Below are 18,046 nucleotides of genomic sequence, written 5' to 3' on the forward strand. Positions count from 1 at the left end.
CGGGTCAGCGCCCGGCACCGCCGCACGGAGAGTCCCGAGCCTCTGGGACGCAGCAGTGCTCTGTAACACTTTGAATCCTCCTCCTCCTGCCACGGCTCGGCGCCTGGAAACGGCTGCTGCTGCTGCTGAAGCACAGACAAAGCACCCAGCAGCGCCGCGTGGAAGAGGAGGAGGATTCAAAGTGCTACAGAGCACTGCTGCGTCCCAAAGGCTCGGGACTCTCTGCACGGCGCTGCCGGGCACCGACCCGGCAAGCCTCCTCCTCCTCCTCCTCTTGCCTCACCTCCTCCTCCTCCTGCCGCAGCTCAGCCTCATGAACGTGAGCTCAGCAGCGGCTCAGCCTCACGAACGTGCAACTCTGAGGCTTTACACACTTCTCCTAAAACGGACACCTGCTGCCTCACACTGCACGGGAAACACTTTTTGCCCCTGGGTCCCTTCACGCTCCTTTCTGGCGCTGAATCAAGGCGGCAACCCCCCCTTTCCTTTCTTTCTTCCTCTCTCTCGTTCTTATTCTTTCTTTCCTTCTCCTTCCTTCCTTCTTTATCTCTGTCTTCTCTCCCTCTTTCTTTTTCTTTCCTTCTTTATTCCTTCTTTCCTACTCTTCTTTCTCTCACCTCTTTCCTTCCTCTCTCCCTCCCACTCCCTCTTTTCTTCCTTCCTTCCTTCCTTCCTTCCTTCCTCCCTCCCCTCCCCTCCCTCTCCCTCTCCTCAGAAACATACCAGGATGCTGCTTTATACTTCTGGCCCTTAAACCCTGGAACCAGGAGAGCAGCTCCAGTGAGTCAACCTCAGCCAGTCCCTTTGGTGAAGGGTGGTGGCTCACTGGCAGAACATCTGTCCTGCATGCAGAAGGACCCCAGCATCTCCAGGTACCAGTAGCTATGCAAAGCTCCTGCATGAAACCCTAGCGAGCCTCCACCACCCAGTGCAGTTACCAAAAATCATTTTTCAATAGATTGTACAATAATTGTACATTTGAATATCTACTTGCCATTATTCTGACTATGCTTCTGCTTTCAGAGCTAGTTATTACTTACATTATTACAAAAAACAGTAATAATTGAATGCAGTGACAATAATTTATGATAATAAAGAGTGGACACATAGTCCTACAGATACAACCGGCCCTTTGAGGGTGACCAAACTGCTGATGCGGCCCCCGATGAATTTGAGTTTGACACCCCTGCCTTACGAGGAACGGCTTAGGGAGCTGGGTATGTTTAGCCTGGAGAAGAGAAGGTTAAGGGGTGATATGATAACCATGTTCAAATATATTAAAGGATGCCATATGGAGGAGGGTGAAAGGTTGTTTTCTGCTGCTCCAGAGAAGCAGACACGGAGCAATGGATTCAAACTACAAGAAAGAAGATTCCACCTAAACATTAGGAAGAACTTCCTGACAGTAAGAGCTGTTTGACAGTGGAATTTGCTGCCAAGAAGTGTGGTGGAGTCTCCTTCTTTGGAGGTCTTTAAGCAGAGGCTTGACAGCCATATGTCAAGAATGCTTTGATGGTGTTTCCTGCTTGGCAGGGGGTTGGACTGGATGGCCCTTGTGGTCTCTTCCAACTCTATGATTCTATGAACAACTGGAGAGGCAGTGAAGTACAGTGGGTAGATTTAGACTGGAGACACCTGAGTTCAAATCACCATTCATTCTCTCTCAACCCAGCCTCACAGGGCTGTGAAGATAAAGTGGGAGAATCACACATATGCTACTCTGAGGATTCAAATTGGGAAATAAAACAAATAAAGAGATATCTATAGTTCATCATCAACAAAAAGGCTGTGTAAGAACCTAGAAAGAGAGAGCCGTCCCTTTGACACAAAACAAGAGCAGATGCCATCCATAACATCACTTCTTCTTTTTTTGGGGGGGGGGGTGGAATTTGCAGAATATTTTCAGTCAGTCACATTTTGTATAGCCAATGGCATTTGCAGAATATGACACTCTGAGCTGCACTTTCATTACTGAAATCAGAAAACTGATGAATTCTATAGCAAAGGCTGTTTCCCGTAGTTCTAACTGTTATCATTTTCCCTAGTGTTCGGTAGGAGTTTCTGAGTTAGTGCTTTATTAACTACAAACCCCAGAGAAATAGATCAAAACCACTTACTTTTGCAGATTCCACTGAGGAATGTGGACTCCCTCTTTTCTTTTCTGCTAAGGAAAAAGCAAAGAGAGACAAAAGACTCAGAAATTGTCCCAAAGGGGGGGGGTGCTCCATGGACATTTTAGGGGGAAAATATTAAAAACTCCTCCAGTATCCAAATCATAGCAACTTTTTTCAGACATGATGCGTCAAAGGAGCAAACCAGCTGAAAGCAACTTCCTTGTTTTGTTCTGTCCCCAAAATAAATTTGCAGCAACATTCGACGGCAAGGAGGCTGCATTTATACAGGAACACAGGAAGAGACTCAAGGAAATCTTTTGAAGCACCAACCTAATTTCCAAAGCAAGATCTTTGGAGAGCTGTGTTGAGGCAGGCAATCTGTTTCGACCTCAGTGGATCAGTTTTGCTTTCAGAATGCTGCCTTTGTGTGTCGCGCAACCAGGGAGAGGAAGTTGGTGTACATCCTTCCTATATAGGTGACATTTCAAAAACAAAACCACCATTCCTCACACATTAGCGCAACCTAAGCAACTATCTGACTCAATCCCTGGAAACTGCTGTCTCTAGTTAGCTTTTGAGAACAATTGTGAGGCTGCTTCTTCTTTTTAGAATAAGTGCTTATAAGTACCAAGTACATATTCTGCAATAACTAAAAACACTTTCTGTAAATTCAGCCAGAGCTAATGTGAGATGAAACAAAGCTCTTCCTTTTTAAAAGAGTGCTACTGTCATTTTGCCAACACACCCCCATTTCAGAAGAAAGCAAAGGGCAGACTAGAATGGAATATATGAATGCAACAAACAGAAAACAACAGTGAACTGTCAACAATGTGTTGTTGCAGCAGGTGGGGGGGGGAGGAGAGGGGGGGCAGGAGATGCATAGACAAAAAGATACCATTTTCAGCTATGGGAATATTGGCGGATGAACATTCCTACTATTCAGAAACGTTATAATTGCTTCATGTGGCCCAAACAAAAAATTGAGTGGATCTGGATTAAACATGCACGTTACAATGGGGTCAATAATGCTGGTGTGTGCAATTGACATATTTAAAAAAGAATGTTTGGTCTCCTGTAGGCACAGCATTGTATCTAATGCTGTGTGAGCAAAATTCTGCTTGTGCAACAGGCTTTTCCCTTCTCCTTCTCTACCTAATAATAATAATAATAATAATAATAATATTGGGCAGCTTCCAACAGAAAAATAAAACACAATAATCTATTAAACATTAAAAGCCTCCCTGAACAGGGCTGCCTTCAGATGTCTTCTAAAAGTCTGGTAGTTGTTTTCCTCTTTGACATCTGTTGGGAGGGCGTTCCACAGGGCAGGCGCCACCACCGAGAAGGCCCTCTGCCTAGTTCCCTGCAACTTGGCTTCTCGCAATGAGGGAACCGCCAGAAGGCCCTCAGTGCTGGACCTCAGTGTCCGGGCAGAATGAGGGAGGTGGGGACGCTCCTTCAGGTATACTGGACCGAGGCCATTTAGGGCTTTAAGGGTCAGCACCAACACTTTGAATTGTGCTCGGAAACGTACTGGGAGCCAATGTAGATCTTTCAAGACCGGTGTTATGTGGTCTCGGTGGCCACTCCCAGTCACCAGTCTAGCTGCCGCATTCTGGATTAGTTGTAGTTTCCAAGTCACCTTCAAGGGTAGCCCCACGTAGAGTGCATTGCAGTAGTCCAAGCGGGAGATAACTAGAGCATGCACCACTCTTGCTAGACAGTCTACAGGCAGGTAGGGTCTCAGCCTGCGTACCAGATGGAGCTGATAGAAAGCTGCCCTGGACACAGAATTGACCTGCACCTCCATGGACAGCTGTGAGTCCTAAAATGACTCCCAGGCTGCGCACCTGGTCCTTCAGGGGCACAGTTACCCCATTCAGAACCAGGGAATCCTCCACACCTGCCCACCTCCTGTCCCCCACGAACAGTACTTCTGTCTTGTCAGGATTCAACCTCAATCTGTTAGCCACCATCCATCCTCCAACCGCCTCCAGGCACTCACACACACACACACCCAAAAAATCTGCTCCAGAGGGTAGAGGAGGGGCATGTTCTGCTGTGCCAGCAGTAATCTCCTTCCAGGGGCGCCAACTCCAGGGGCCCCCAGGGGCTCGTGCACCCAAAAAAGTTTTGCTGTGGGTGCCCAGCCTCCGCCCTCCTGCTGCCACGTGTCCTCAGCTGCCGCCTTACCTCTGGCACTCCAGCACCATGGGCGTGACTGAGCCAGGGCCTGCGCCTCCACCATGGGGCCTCTGTTGGGGTCTGATGCGGCCCCAGCGGCCCCAACAGAGGCCCTGCCGCCCAGGCCCCCACCTAGTTGATGCCGGAGTGCTCATGCGCCCCATGCTGCACCACCATGATGTCACATCGTGCCTCAATGTCATGACATTGCAGTGTGGCGAGCGTGAGCTGGGTGGGCACCCACAGTCTGGGGCCCCAGTCGGCACTTCTGTCTCCTGCGCAAGCAGAACAGCAATGTTAGATGCATCGAGGGTCTCCCACACTGAATGGTTGTGCTAGCATTGAATTTATATACCATTGAATTTATATACCGCCCTTAGCCGGGGCCCTAGGTCACCTGCCTCACCCCTTGGAAACTTACCTGGCTAGGGGGCAGCAGAGGAGGGCAAGCAAAGTGACTGCAGCATAGAATTACATTGGGATCCACAGGTAGCATAGAATAGATAGCAGGTGCAGCTGCTTCACTCTGGTCAGCGCTCTGGGACCTGCCTTCACCCCCCCCCCCATCACACCACCTGCTGACAGGGGACCAGGTGGTGAGAAATGATTTTGGTGTCCTTTGGAAAAGCACAGCAAGTTGTGCGCTTCTTAGGTTGTGGGTATCTTGTTCCTTGCCTGGGATAAGAACTTATGATAATTGGTTGTTATTTTGTATGTACTGCTTAAACACTAGGTTTAGGTTAGGGTGGGCTATTAGGTAAAGGTAAAGGTAAAGGGACCCCTGACCATTAGGTCCAGTCGTGACCGACTTTGGGGTTGCGCGCTCATCTCGCATTATTGGCCGAGGGAGCCGGCGTACAGTTTCCGGGTCATGTGGCCAGCATAACAAAGCCACTTCTAGTGAACCAGAGCAGCACACGGAAACGTCGTTTACCTTCCCGATGTTTATGTACTTGCACTTTGACGTGCTTTCAAACTGCTAGGTTGGCAGGAGCTGGGACCAAGCAACGGGAGCTCACCCCGTCACAGGGATTCGAACCGCCAACCTTCTGATCGGCAAGCCCTAGACTCTGTGGTTTAACCCACAGCGCCACCTGGGTCCCTATTTTATTATGTATTTTATTATGTATTATGTACATTTTATTATGTATATGTGCATTATTATGTTTGAAAGAATTCAATTTTTAAAAGTGAAAAAGAAGAAAGAAATTATACCACAACTGTTTCCACTGTACTTTCTGGTAGTGTCTCACTACATCTTGCTAGAGGTTGCCTTAAATATTTGGTGCAGGCTAAATTCACCACTGCAAATATTGAAATTGTATTTTTAACCATAATGTGACATCCCCTAATAATAATAATAATAATAATAATAATAATAATAATAATTTTATTTATACCGGGCTCAAGACCGGGCTCAGGGCGGCTAACAGCAAAAATATCAACACAAGTATAAAAGAAACAATTCAATTAAAATGCAGATTAATACAATATTAAAATTCATTTTTAAAATTAGAAATCTACAAGTAAGATAAAACCATTATAAGATAAAACCTTAGGGGAGGGTAACCCCGGAGTCAGACTGCATCAGTCCAAAGGCCAAGCGGAACAGCTTTGTCTTGCAGGCCCTACGAAAAGATGACAAATCCCGCAGGGCCCTAGTCTCCTGAGACAGAGCGTTCCACCAATACTGAAAAGGCCCTGGCCCTGGGAGAGGCCAATCTAGCCACCTTATGGCTCGGGATCTCCAGAGTATTATTGTTTGTGGACCTTAAGGTCCTCTGCGGGGCATACCAGGAGAGGCGGTCCCGTAGGTACGAGGGTCCTAAGCCGCATAAGGCTTTAAAGGTCAAAACCAACACCTTAAACCTGATCCTGTACTCCAGTGCTCCCCAACCTTTTTATCACCGCGGACCAGTCAACGTTTGATAATTTTACTGTGGCCCGCTGAGGGGGGGGGGCGTTTATTGTTTATATTTTATTTAGATTGTTTTGATTTAATAATTTTAATTTAATTGTATTTAATGATCCTTAGGCGGCCCGGTACCAATTGATCCACGGACCGCTACCGGTCCGTGGCCCGGGGGCTGAAGACCACTGCTGTACTCCACCGGGAGCCAGTGCAGCTGGTAAAGCACTGGATGAATGTGATCCTGCGGCTGGGACCCCGTAAGGCAGGCATGTCAAACCTGCGGCCCTCCAGATGTTTGGGACTACAATTCCCATTTTCCCCAACCACTGGTCCTGCTAGCTAGGGATCATGGGAGTTGTAGGCCAAAACATCTGGAGGGCCGCAGGTTTGACATGCCTGCCGTAAGGAGTCTCGTTGCGGCATTCTGCACCCGCTGGAGTTTCTGGGTCAGTTTCAAGGGCAGCCCTGCATAGAGCGAGTTACAATAATCAAGCCTAGAGGTGACCATCGCATGGATCACTGTGGCCAGGTCAGGTTGAGAAAGGCAGGGGACCAACTGCTTAATGCGGCGGAGATGGAAAAATGCCACCACGTATATTGAAGAAAAGGGACAAATATAAATTCATAACAACGGCACTGAGGAATAAGAAGATATTGTTTAAATGGGAATTCCCGGAAGGACTATCGTTCACCTATAAAGAAAGGAGACGCTACTTTAAATCAGTAGAAGATACGAAGAGCTTTTGGAGAAAATACTGGAAGAACTCGGTGGAGAAAAGCAACCGGAATAAGAACGACAATCGATATCCTCAAGTAGCAGATAAATAAAACTGAAAACCAGACTCTAGGAGGTGTTGAAACACCTCTCCGGTTCCAGACACCCTGTGCCATACCCAACTTTTTGGTGTGTTTGTTTTGTCTTTGTCTTGTTTTGTATGGTTCGGTCTGTTTTGTTTCGCCTGTCTTGTTTTGTTTTTTCCCCTTCTCCCTTTCTTTCCCCTTCTTTTTTTTTATTTTTATTTTTTTACCTAGTCTTTGTTTTGCCTTGTTTCCTTTTTTAGGTCAAGTTGTTTTGACTGACTCTCATTCTTGCTTGGCCTTTTACCCTTGTTTCTTGTTTATCGGTTGGTCTGTCTGTCTGTTTGTTTGTTTATTTGTGGCTTTCTGATCTGCCCTTTGAAATCTGCAGGGGGTACCCGAAGTTGAAGAACACTACGCTAGAATTAGATTTTATTAACATAATAAAGGTACTGTACAATGATGAAGTGTATATCGTGGAATGTGAACGGGATGAATGGGAAATTTAAAAGAAACAAAATAGAACATCTGCTGAAGAAGAAAAAGTGGGATATTGTGTGTTTGCAAGAAACGCATATATGTAAAAACCATGTAAGAGTATTACAAAATAATAGACTGGGGATAGAATTTGTGGCAGCGGGCAGGGAAAAAAAGAGAGGGGTGGTATTATATATCAACCCAACCCTAAGACTGCGGATGCTATTTAATGATGAAGAAGGTAGAATAATAGGAGTAGAAATTTGTACAAAGATGGGAAATGTGGTTGTAATAGGGATCTATGCCCCAAATAATAGAAAAGATGAATTCTATAAAAATCTTGAAGAAATGATGTGGGACTACATGGGGGAGAACATGATATTGATGGGAGACATGAACGGGGTAACCTCCATGGATTTAGATAAAACGCCAAAAGATAGAAATAATAATTCGGGCAGGTTGCCTCTTTCCTTTTTTCAACTTGTCGAAGATTTCGAACTATATGACACCTGGAGAACCAAAAATCCTACGGCAATAGATATTACACATTATTCTGATGCAAAGAAATCTGGGGGAAGAATAGACTCAATATGGATAACAAAAAAATTAATGTTAAATCTAGAAAAAGCAGATACAAAATAGATCTATTTCAGACCACAATCCGGTATCAATTCAACTGGATTTCGGACGAAAGACAAGAGGAAGGTGGAGATTAAATGACGAGATTTGGAGGGATGAGCAGAGGGTAATGAAAGCAAAAGAAATATTAAAAGAATTTTTTGAAATAAATGAAAAACAGGATACAGATAAGAAGATAATCTGGGAGGCAAGTAAAGCCTATATGAGAGGTTTTAGTATTCAACAAATGAAAAGGGTAAAAAAAGAGAAAGAGAAAAATATAATGGAAATGAACAAACAAATAAGAGAGAAAGAAAAAGACTTAATAAAAGACCCTGGGAATGATGAATTAAGACAACATATCAAGAGATTGCAAAACCACCTCACAGAAATAATAAGTAAAGAAGTCCAAAATAAAATATTGTGGACAAAACAAAGGTATTTCGAACAGGCCAACAAGCCTGGGAGAATGCTTGCGTGGCTAGTTAAAGAAAAAGAAAAGGATAAGATAATTAACAAAATAGAGGTTGAAGACAAAGAAATAACGGATTCACAACAAATTAAGGAAAGTTTTATAAACTACTATAAGAGGCTTTACAAAGAGGAAGGAAAAGATGAGACAGAAACCCAGAACTATCTGACCCAAAATAAATTACCAGAAATAAATGCAGTGGAATATCAATATTTAAATGCAGAAATACAAGAGGAGGAAATTAAACAAATTATAAAGAAAATGGTAGAAGGAAAGTCGCCGGGACCCGACGGGATTTCGGTAAAATACTACAAGGTACTAGAAGACCTGGTAATCCCGAGATTAAAAGAAATAATGAACGAAATCTTAGAAAAAGGTACAATACCGAGGTCCTGGCAGGAGGCTTTGATAACATTGATACCCAAAGGAGACTCGAATTTGAAATTAATTAAGAACTATAGACCGATATCCTTACTCAATATAGACTATAAAATATTTACTGGGATATTAGCAAACCGACTAAAAAAGGTATTAAACAGAATAATTGAAAAGGACCAAGCGGGTTTCCTCCCCGGGAGACAGATAAAAGATAACACCAGGGTCATTATAGATCTGATAGAATATTTGGATTTAAACCCTAGCCTAGAAACAGCAATGTTACTAGTAGACGCGGAAAAGGCGTTTGATTGCGTATCATGGAATTTTATGATAAGAACCTGTGAAAAGTTAGAACTGGGTCCCAAATTTTTAAATGGAATTAAAGCAATTTACAGAGATCAGAGGGCAAAACTGATTATAAACAACGAAATTACAGAAGAATTTAGTATAGGGAGAGGCACAAGACAGGGCTGCCCCTTGTCTCCCCTATTGTTTATCACAATTTTGGAGACCCTCTTGGTGGCAATCAGGAAGAACAGAACAATAAAAGGAATAAAGTTGGGAACTTATTGTTTTAAAGCCAAAGCCTTTGCTGACGATTTGATTATAATGACTGAGAACCCGGAGGAAGGAATTGTGGAAGGGTTAAATGAGATGGAGAGATTTGGTAAAGTGTCGGGCTTTAGATTAAATAAAGACAAATCGAAAATGTTAACAAAAAACATGAGAGGAAAAGATATAGAGAAATTGGAAAAGATAACTGGGATAAAAATAGAAAACAAAGTTAAATATTTAGGCATTCAGATAACAAACAAAAATACAAATTTATTAAAAGATAATTATATTGAGACATGGAAAGAGGTGAGGAAAAAAATGACAAAATGGAAACATATGAATCTATCTATTTGGGGCAGAGTATCCATGAGCAAAATGGTAATTCTACCGAAAGTTTTATTTTTATTCCAAAACATCCCGATTATAATTGGGAATAAATATCTAAAAGAGTGGCAAAAAGACCTGACGAATTTCATCTGGCAGGGGAGAAAGGCGAGGATGAAATCGGAGATACTAACAAACTCAAGAGAAACTGGAGGATTTGCTCTACCGGATTTGACAAAATATTACGAGGCAGCCTGCTAGACCTGGATAAAAGATTGGTTGACGTTAGAAAAATCTGATATCTTGGAGCTAGAGGGCGTAAACAAAATCTTTGGGTGGCATGGGTATTTGTTATATGATAAAGGAAAGAAAAACAAAGAATTCCAAAATCACATTATAAGAAGGGCCCTATGGGAGGTGTGGAATAGAACAAAAGAAAAAATCATAGACAGAACCCCCTGGTGGGCCTCACCAGTGGAAGCCAATGCCACACTAAGATGCTATAAGAAAGAAATCTGGCCCACTTACAGAGAAATCACTGAGATAGTAAACGGAGATATTAAGCTTAAAGGATATGAAGAACTTAAAACAAAAGGAATAGCATGGCTTGAATACTTCCAGCTGAAAGCAACGTTTGAAAAAGATTCTAGAACTAGGGGATTTGGAGAAACAAAAACGAGATTTGAGAAAGAAATCCTTAAAAGTAAAGAAAAAATCCTCTCGAAAATGTATAGATTGTTAAATGAACAGGAAAGGGAGCAGGGAGTAAAAAATAAATATACAGTGGTACCTCGGTTTATGAACACAATTGGTTCCGGAAGTCTGTTCATAAACTGAAGCGTTCATAAACTGAAGCGAACTTTCCCATTGAAAGTAATGGAAAGTGGATTAATCCGTTCCAGACGGTCCGTGGAGTAACCGTTCATAAACTGAAGCGAACTTTTCCATTGAAAGTAATGCAAAGTGGATTAATCCGTTCCAGACGGGTCCGCGAAGTACTTAAACTGAAGCATTCATAAACTGAAACATGGGTGTAATTGGTTCCAGAAGTCTGTTCATAAACTGAAGCGTTCATAAACTGAAGCGAACTTTCCCATTAAAAGTAATGGAAAGTGAATTAATCCGTTCCAGATGGGTCCACGGCGTTCATAAACCGAAAATTCATAAACCGAGGTGTTCATAAACCGAGGTTCCACTGTATTGTAAAATGGGAGCAAGATCTAGGATACCCTATAGAATATGAAAGGTGGAAAGAATTCTGGGAAAAGCAAATCAACTTTACAGCTTGTTATACATTGAAAGAGAATTTCATGAAAATACATTATAGGTGGTACATGACCCCGGCCAAAATAGGAAAAATAAATAAAAACAACAACAACAAATGTTGGAAATGTCAGCAGGCCGTTGGAACGATGTTCCATATGTGGTGGTCATGCCCTAAAATTAAATTATTTTGGGAGATGATCCACCGAGAAACCCAAAAATTAATTAAAACCTCATATGGGAAAAAAGCGGAAGCATATCTATTAGGTATTCTAAACAGAGATATTCCCCGAGATAAGGTAGATATATATCTATACGCAACAACAGCGGCAAGGACGCTTATTGCAAAAACCTGGAAGGAACCAAGAACACCAACAAGAAGTGAATGGGTCGACAAACTTTGTGAATACCTAGAACTAGCAAAGTTAACAGATTTGATACGGAATAAATCTAAAGACAAGATCAGAAAACAGTGGGAGTGCCTCAATGATTATTTAAGGAATATGGGAGTGGGGAACAGAACATGGCTGTGTTTAGACTAACTATACAGGATTGTTTATAAGAAGTTTAGAGTGTTTAGTTTTTTTCTTTTTTTTCCTTATAGTACTTGTGATAAGATGTTAACGACTTGGGGTATGGGATCGGGATCAAGTACGAAGGTTAATGAGACTATGTGTGGTAACTAGAGGACAGTATAAGAAATATTGAAGTGTAAACTCCTGTGTATAGCGCGGTGGAAGTGCTAGAAGATGAAATGTATTTAGTTGAGAGATGACTGTTGAATCAGTCTGAATTGCCTTTCCTTTCTCCTTTTTCTTTTTATTCTTTGTTCTTCTTTCCTACTTTTCTCACGACCTTTTCTCTCCTTTTTCTCTTTTCTCTCCTCTTTCCTTTCTTTCTGCCTTTTTTCTCTTTCCTCTTCTCTCTCTTTCTTTTTTGTTCTTTAACCTTTTCTTGTATTTCCCTTTCCTGGGATACTTTTATAAACCTTTTCTATTAATACCAAAAAGATATCTCAGGTGAAGCTTCAGTGGCTGTCCAGCCTGTCTACTGCTCTTTTCTCCTCCTATCGAACTTTCCTTAAAACTGTTCTATTGGATTTTCGAACTTTGATAAGAAATTTGAATATAATAATAGTAATAAAGTCTTATAGGTAGGAATGTAATGTGTGTAGGTAAGGCATGTCAATGTAGGTAATTGATTTTTTGTGTATGTCTTGTATTCTTTGTCTAAGCCTTGCATGTCTTGTATGATGAATGGTATGAATGTATGTATATGTATCATTCTCTGTTTTACCTATGTGTAATAAATAAAATTTTCTTTTTTTAAAAAAAAAAAGGAAAAATGCCACCTTGGCTGTGCACGCAACCTGTGCCTCCATGGAAAGGGAGGCATCCAAGGTTACTCCCAAGCTTGTGACAGAAGGGGCTGACTGTGAGGAGTAACAAGTAACCAAAGAGTTAACTGTGTACTGTCCACCTGACCACTGAGGAAGATATCATGTTACAGAATGTACTGGAAGTTTTTCTTTGTGTAACAGTTGGTTTCGTTTTTGCCTGGGAGACGGTCGCAAGATGTCTGCGAGCTCACCAGGTTGTTTGTTGTTTTCTCTCTAAAATAAACTTCAGTAGTTATTAGAACACCTTGGACTCTGTGTGTTCTTAAGAGACTTTTTATCCAACGGCTATACAAGTTTCCGCTGTGTGTGAGAAGAAGAAGAAGGCTCTGCTGTATGTTTTACTGCCAGCCCGGGTCTACGGAGCAGAGGCGCTAGAGAAAGCGTGCCGGGCGGTTTTTAGTGGCTCCTAATTGAGTCATAAATAACTCAAAGGAGTCCTATATTCGTCACAGGTTATGGATGACAGGTTCTGGGAGATAAGAGGTCCTGAACCTAATCAATCACCAAAGCAATAAAAGGTGATTGCAGCTGTAAAAGCCTTGGAGAAAGAGCTAGCTGGGAGAAACCTGTTATTTTGCAGTCGGCACTCGCTAGCAGAAAGACCCTGGACTGGAGGCTGGGATCCGCAGTCTACCCGGAGGAGCAACGTCAGCTATTCTGAGTGAGTACAGTACAGTGCTGGACACGGAGCCCGGGGGTAGACAAGATGGCGGAGCAGCTCCAGGAGTCATTTGTCGTGCCGTTCCAGAGGTTGAATGGCGACAACTATGCAGAGTGGAGAGAAAGGGCAAAAATGTGGTTGCTAGGAAAGGATTTGTGGACTTGTGTGTCAAATCCTCCAACCCCTGCCGCTGATAATTCAGCAGCTGAAGCGCAGAGGTTTGCGGCAGAAACCAGGAAAGACAATAAGGCTCTATGTGCCATTGCCATGAGCTGTGATGCTACGCAATTGCCCTATGTGCAAAATGCTGAAAATGCTAAGCAAGCCTGGGACAGTCTGGAAAGGGTCCATCAGAGAAAAACAGCTGGAGCTAAGCTGCATGCTATGAGGCATCTCTTTGAGTTGAGACTGAGACCAGGGCAACCCAGTAAGGAGCACATTGGCAATGTGATTGATGCATTCCATAAGCTGCAGCGGCATGAGCTTGTGTTCAAAGAGAAGGAAAAAGTTTATATCTTGCTGTCTAGTCTGGGAAACGTCTATGAGCATTTGTGCCTAACGTTTGAGGCAATGCCTGAAGATGAGCTTACGCTTGCTTACGTTTCTGGTCGTTTGGCGGATGAGGAACTGCGACACCAGAAAGAATCGGCTGAGAAGGGGGGCCGTGGGCGCAGAGAAGCCAGTGGGGGTGCAGGAGAAAGCACTGAGGAATCCACTGTGAGTGTGTGCGCAACAAGGCTTTGTTTTCGGTGCCAGGAGCCGGGGCACGTAGCGAGATTCTGCCCAGCTCCGGAAGCAGCCAAGGTCACTCAGCCAGGTGCCAGGCAACCCAGCGGACGTGGTCGTGGGACCAGCCAGCAGCGCCAAGGCAGACGGCGTGGGAAGACTACAGATAAGCCTGTCAGCCAACATCTTTCTGCTGCCTTAGCAACGGTTAGAAACAAAGGACAGGACAGTTTCACTTTTATTATCGACTCAGGCAGCACCCATCATCTTGTACCGCCTTCAGGACAGATCCTGAACTGCAGGCCACTTGAAGATGAAAAAAGCCTGCATCTTGCTGATGGTTCTTCTGGAACAATTAAAAGCAAGGGTGTTTTTTATATGCAATGCTTAAACACTAACCTTGATGTTTATGTTGTACCAGGCATGGAACATGGTCTCTTAAGTGTGTCTTGCTTATTGCGTGAGGGTTTTGAAATAAGTTTTGCCAATGGTGTTTGCAAAATTGCCAGAGATGGGGCTGAGCTGGTAAGCGTTACTGTTGGGTCTGATGGTCTGTTTGTCCTAGATGGGAGGGGGCAAGCAGGTGGAAGTAACACTGGTGATGCTCAGGCTAAAAGCGCTAATACCCCTAAGGGCACAGAGGGCGCTATCCATAAGGATTGTATTCATGCTTGGCATAGAAGATTTTGTCACATGTCTTTTCCTTATGTGGAAAAAGCCCCTGATTTTGTCAAAGGTTGCAGGTTCAAGGCATGCCATAAACACCTGCAGTGCCGCGCATGTGCGAAAGCGAAGACGAAGAGATGCTCTTATCCTAGGTCTGAAAGGAAGAGCACAAAACCATTTCAGTTAGTGCACTTGGGTATTTCTGGGCCTATGTCTACGTCAAGTTTAGGTGCTTCAAAATATGTTTTGTGTCTTCTGGATGATTTCAGCCATTTTTCTTGGGTCATAACACTGAAAGAGAAAGGGGAGGCTGCCAGAGTGATAAAAGAGTGGGTAGCCGAAGTAGAACTGCAGTTCTCCGTCACTGTCCAGTGTTTTCAGAGTGACAGGGCGGGGGAGTTTTTGAGTGCAGAACTACAAGGGTTCTTCCGCAGCAAGGGAATTAGGCACAGGAAGACCGCCCCTTTTAGTCCCCAGGAAAATGGTTTGGCTGAAAGAAAATTTAGAACGCTGTCTGAACTGGTAGAGGCAACGTTGTTTGATGCAGGATTACCCCAGAAGTTTTGGGGGGAGGCTTATAAATTTGTGAATTATTGTTCAAACCGCGCTTTTAATTCAGTTGTGGAAAACACACCCTACTACATGTTGCATGGCAAAGTTCCGAAGGTGCACTATTTCAGAACTTTTGGGTGTGAGGCTTGGGTTCTAATTCCAAAGCAGAAGCGCAGAAAGGGAGGATCAAGATCCAGGAAAATGATCTTCTGTGGTTACGAACCAAACTCAAAGGCTTGGAGGTTTGTACCAGCAGAGGGGGACCAAACCCGCATTCACATTAGCAGGAGTGCTACGTTCTGTGAACAAGAGGGCTGGAGACGCATTCATGCTAACCCCGAAGTTCTTCTTGACTGGTCTTCAGGTTTTGACCAGGAAGAGGAAACTCAGGTGGCTGATGCTGGAGTTCCAGGTGCTGCAGGACCAGATCCAGGTCAGGCAGCTGGTCCAAGTGGTGTAGCTCCTAGGGAAGTGAAGCAAGTAGTCAGAAGCGCACCGACTTCACCCCAGGTCAAGCCTGGGAAGTATAGCAAACGTGGTAGGTCACCCACTTCACCCAAAGCAAGCCCAGAGGGGGCTGCAAAGCGTAGTAAGTCTCTTGACAGTGCTGCTAGTCCGAGAGAGCCACAGTCAGAGACAAGCAGTTCGGATTTAGAGGGGGAAGATGTGGGACCAAGGCGTTCAAAACGCACCACGAAAGGTAAACCACCTGAAAGGTTTTCAGCTGTCAGTGTATGAACCTGAAAGCTTTGAAGAGGTGCAACAGTTGTCAGTAGAGGAAGCTAGTAAGTGGAAAGTTGCAATGGAGAAAGAGTTGAACTCCATGCAATCTCTTGGTGTGTATAGCTGCCAGAAGGCAAGAAAGCAGTCAGTTGTAGGTGGGTCTACAGGCTGAAACCCACAGTGACTGGAGAGCCTCAGTACAAGGCTAGATTAGTGGCTAGAGGTTTTACTCAGAAGAAAGGAATCCACTACACAGATGTCTTTAGTCCCACTTCGAGGTGTGAATCTTTCAGAATGCTTTTAGCGACTGCAGCGCAGAGAGGCCTAGTGGTCAACCACTTTGATGTGGACACCGCTTATTTGAACTCTGACCTCCAGGAGGAGTTGTACATGTTGCCTCCTCCAGGGTTTGAGAGTGACGTGCCAGGTCAGGTGTGGAAGCTGCACAAGTCGATCTACGGTCTGAAGCAATCCGCTAAAAATTGGAATTCATGTCTTGATTCTGTTTTGAAGAGCCTAGGTTTCAGGAAGAGTCTAGCTGACAGTTGTCTGTATCTCAGAGGTGAAGGAGAACAGCACGAACTGTTGCTTGTCTATGTAGATGACCTGATCTGCTTAGCAAAGAGCCAGATGCAAGTGCAAAAGTTTGCAAAAGAGCTAGGCAAGAGGTTCAAACTCAAGAATCTAGGTGCAGTGAATGTTTATCTAGGTGTGCAGATAGACAGAACTGAGGATGGAAGTTTTTTGCTCAGTCAGAAAGGCAAGATTGAACATTTGCTTGAGAAGTTCAGAATGTCTGACTGTAAAGGGGTCATAACACCCATGGAGACAAACTTTGTGAAAGAGTCACAAGTGAAGGACAAAGTAGCGTTTGAGAGTCCTGAAGTGTTTCAGTCAGCGCTAGGGAGTCTGTTGTATTTGTCACAATGGAGCAGACCAGATATTGCTTTTGCAGTCAATTTGCTCAGTAGAGAAGCATCGAAACCTAGCGTGCATGCTTGGAATGGCATTAAGAGAGTACTTAGGTATTTGCAGGAGACCAAAGAGTATTGTTTGGAGATGTCAGCGCAAGGTGAGCCACAACTCACTTGTTTTGCAGATGCTGATTGGGCCAATCAGGACGACAGGAAGTCAGTGAGTGGTTTGGTAGTCAAGTTTGGAAATGCCCTGATTGGTTGGCGGTCGCGCAGGCAAAGCCTAATAGCCATGTCTTCCACGGAAGCCGAATTCTGTGCGTTGTCTGCGACATGCACTGAGTTGGAGTACTACAGATGTTTGGTCCAGGAAATCTGGGGTGATTGTAGCCAGCCCATCACTGTTTGGGGCGACAATCAACCATCTTTGAGACTGGCGGAGTCTGGACAGTTCAAGGCCAGAACCAAACACTTAGACATCCGCTTCCCAAACGTATGTCAGAGCATACAGGCAGGCTTGGTAAAGTTGAGGTATTGTCCAAGCCAAGAGAACCTAGCAGATGGGTTCACAAAACCCTTGAGTTTCCAACGGCATGGGGAATTCTGTGAAGGGTTGGTTTTGGGGTAAGTTTGGATACCCGCTATCCCCAGTGTTCAGGTGAGAGGGGGTGTGAGGAGTAACAAGTAACCAAAGAGTTAACTGTGTACTGTCCACCTGACCACTGAGGAAGATATCATGTTACAGAATGTACTGGAAGTTTTTCTTTGTGTAACAGTTGGTTTCGTTTTTGCCTGGGAGACGGTCGCAAGATGTCTGCGAGCTCACCAGGTTGTTTGTTGTTTTCTCTCTAAAATAAACTTCAGTAGTTATTAGAACACCTTGGACTCTGTGTGTTCTTAAGAGGCTTTTTATCCAACGGCTATACAAGTTTCCGCTGTGTGTGAGAAGAAGAAGAAGGCTCTGCTGTATGTTTTACTGCCAGCCCGGGTCTACGGAGCAGAGGCGCTAGAGAAAGCGTGCCGGGCGGTTTTTAGTGGCTCCTAATTGAGTCATAAATAACTCAAAGGAGTCCTATATTCGTCACACTGACACCAATTGAGCCCCATATCAGGCTCAGGATAGGACCCGTCGAATGCTTTTTGTCCCAGGAGAGTAGCCAAAGGACAGACAAAAAAGGATCCACTGAGGTGATTAAGCTGCCTGAGAGAAGCTACCAAGAAGAGACTTTTTGCACAGCCGTTTGCATTTCGGCCTATGATCCCTAGAATCATAGAATCATAGAGTTGGAAGAGACCACAAGGGCCATCCA

At 44.1% G+C, this 18,046-nt stretch overlaps 1 protein-coding gene across 3 annotated transcripts in view; it reads right to left on the bottom strand.

Moving 5' to 3' along the window:
• Positions 1-2,908, bottom strand: part of PARVG (parvin gamma) — a 30,852-nt gene extending 27,944 nt beyond the window's left edge. Inside the window, exons 1-2 of one of the 3 annotated variants that reach the window (XM_035138574.2) lie at positions 2,445-2,908; positions 2,118-2,161 (exon numbers count right to left, since the gene is read on the bottom strand). The gene's annotated coding sequence lies outside the window, so the exon portion shown is untranslated. Of the gene's footprint in view, positions 1-2,117; positions 2,165-2,444 lie in introns of all 3 variants that reach the window. The other 2 variants (XM_035138573.2, XM_035138575.2) reach the window with 2 other exon arrangements.
• Between the last annotated feature and the right edge of the window lie 15,138 nt (positions 2,909-18,046).

Source organism: Zootoca vivipara, chromosome 5, assembly GCF_963506605.1.
Source record: "Zootoca vivipara chromosome 5, rZooViv1.1, whole genome shotgun sequence".
NCBI classification, from domain to species: Eukaryota; Metazoa; Chordata; class Lepidosauria; order Squamata; family Lacertidae; genus Zootoca; species Zootoca vivipara.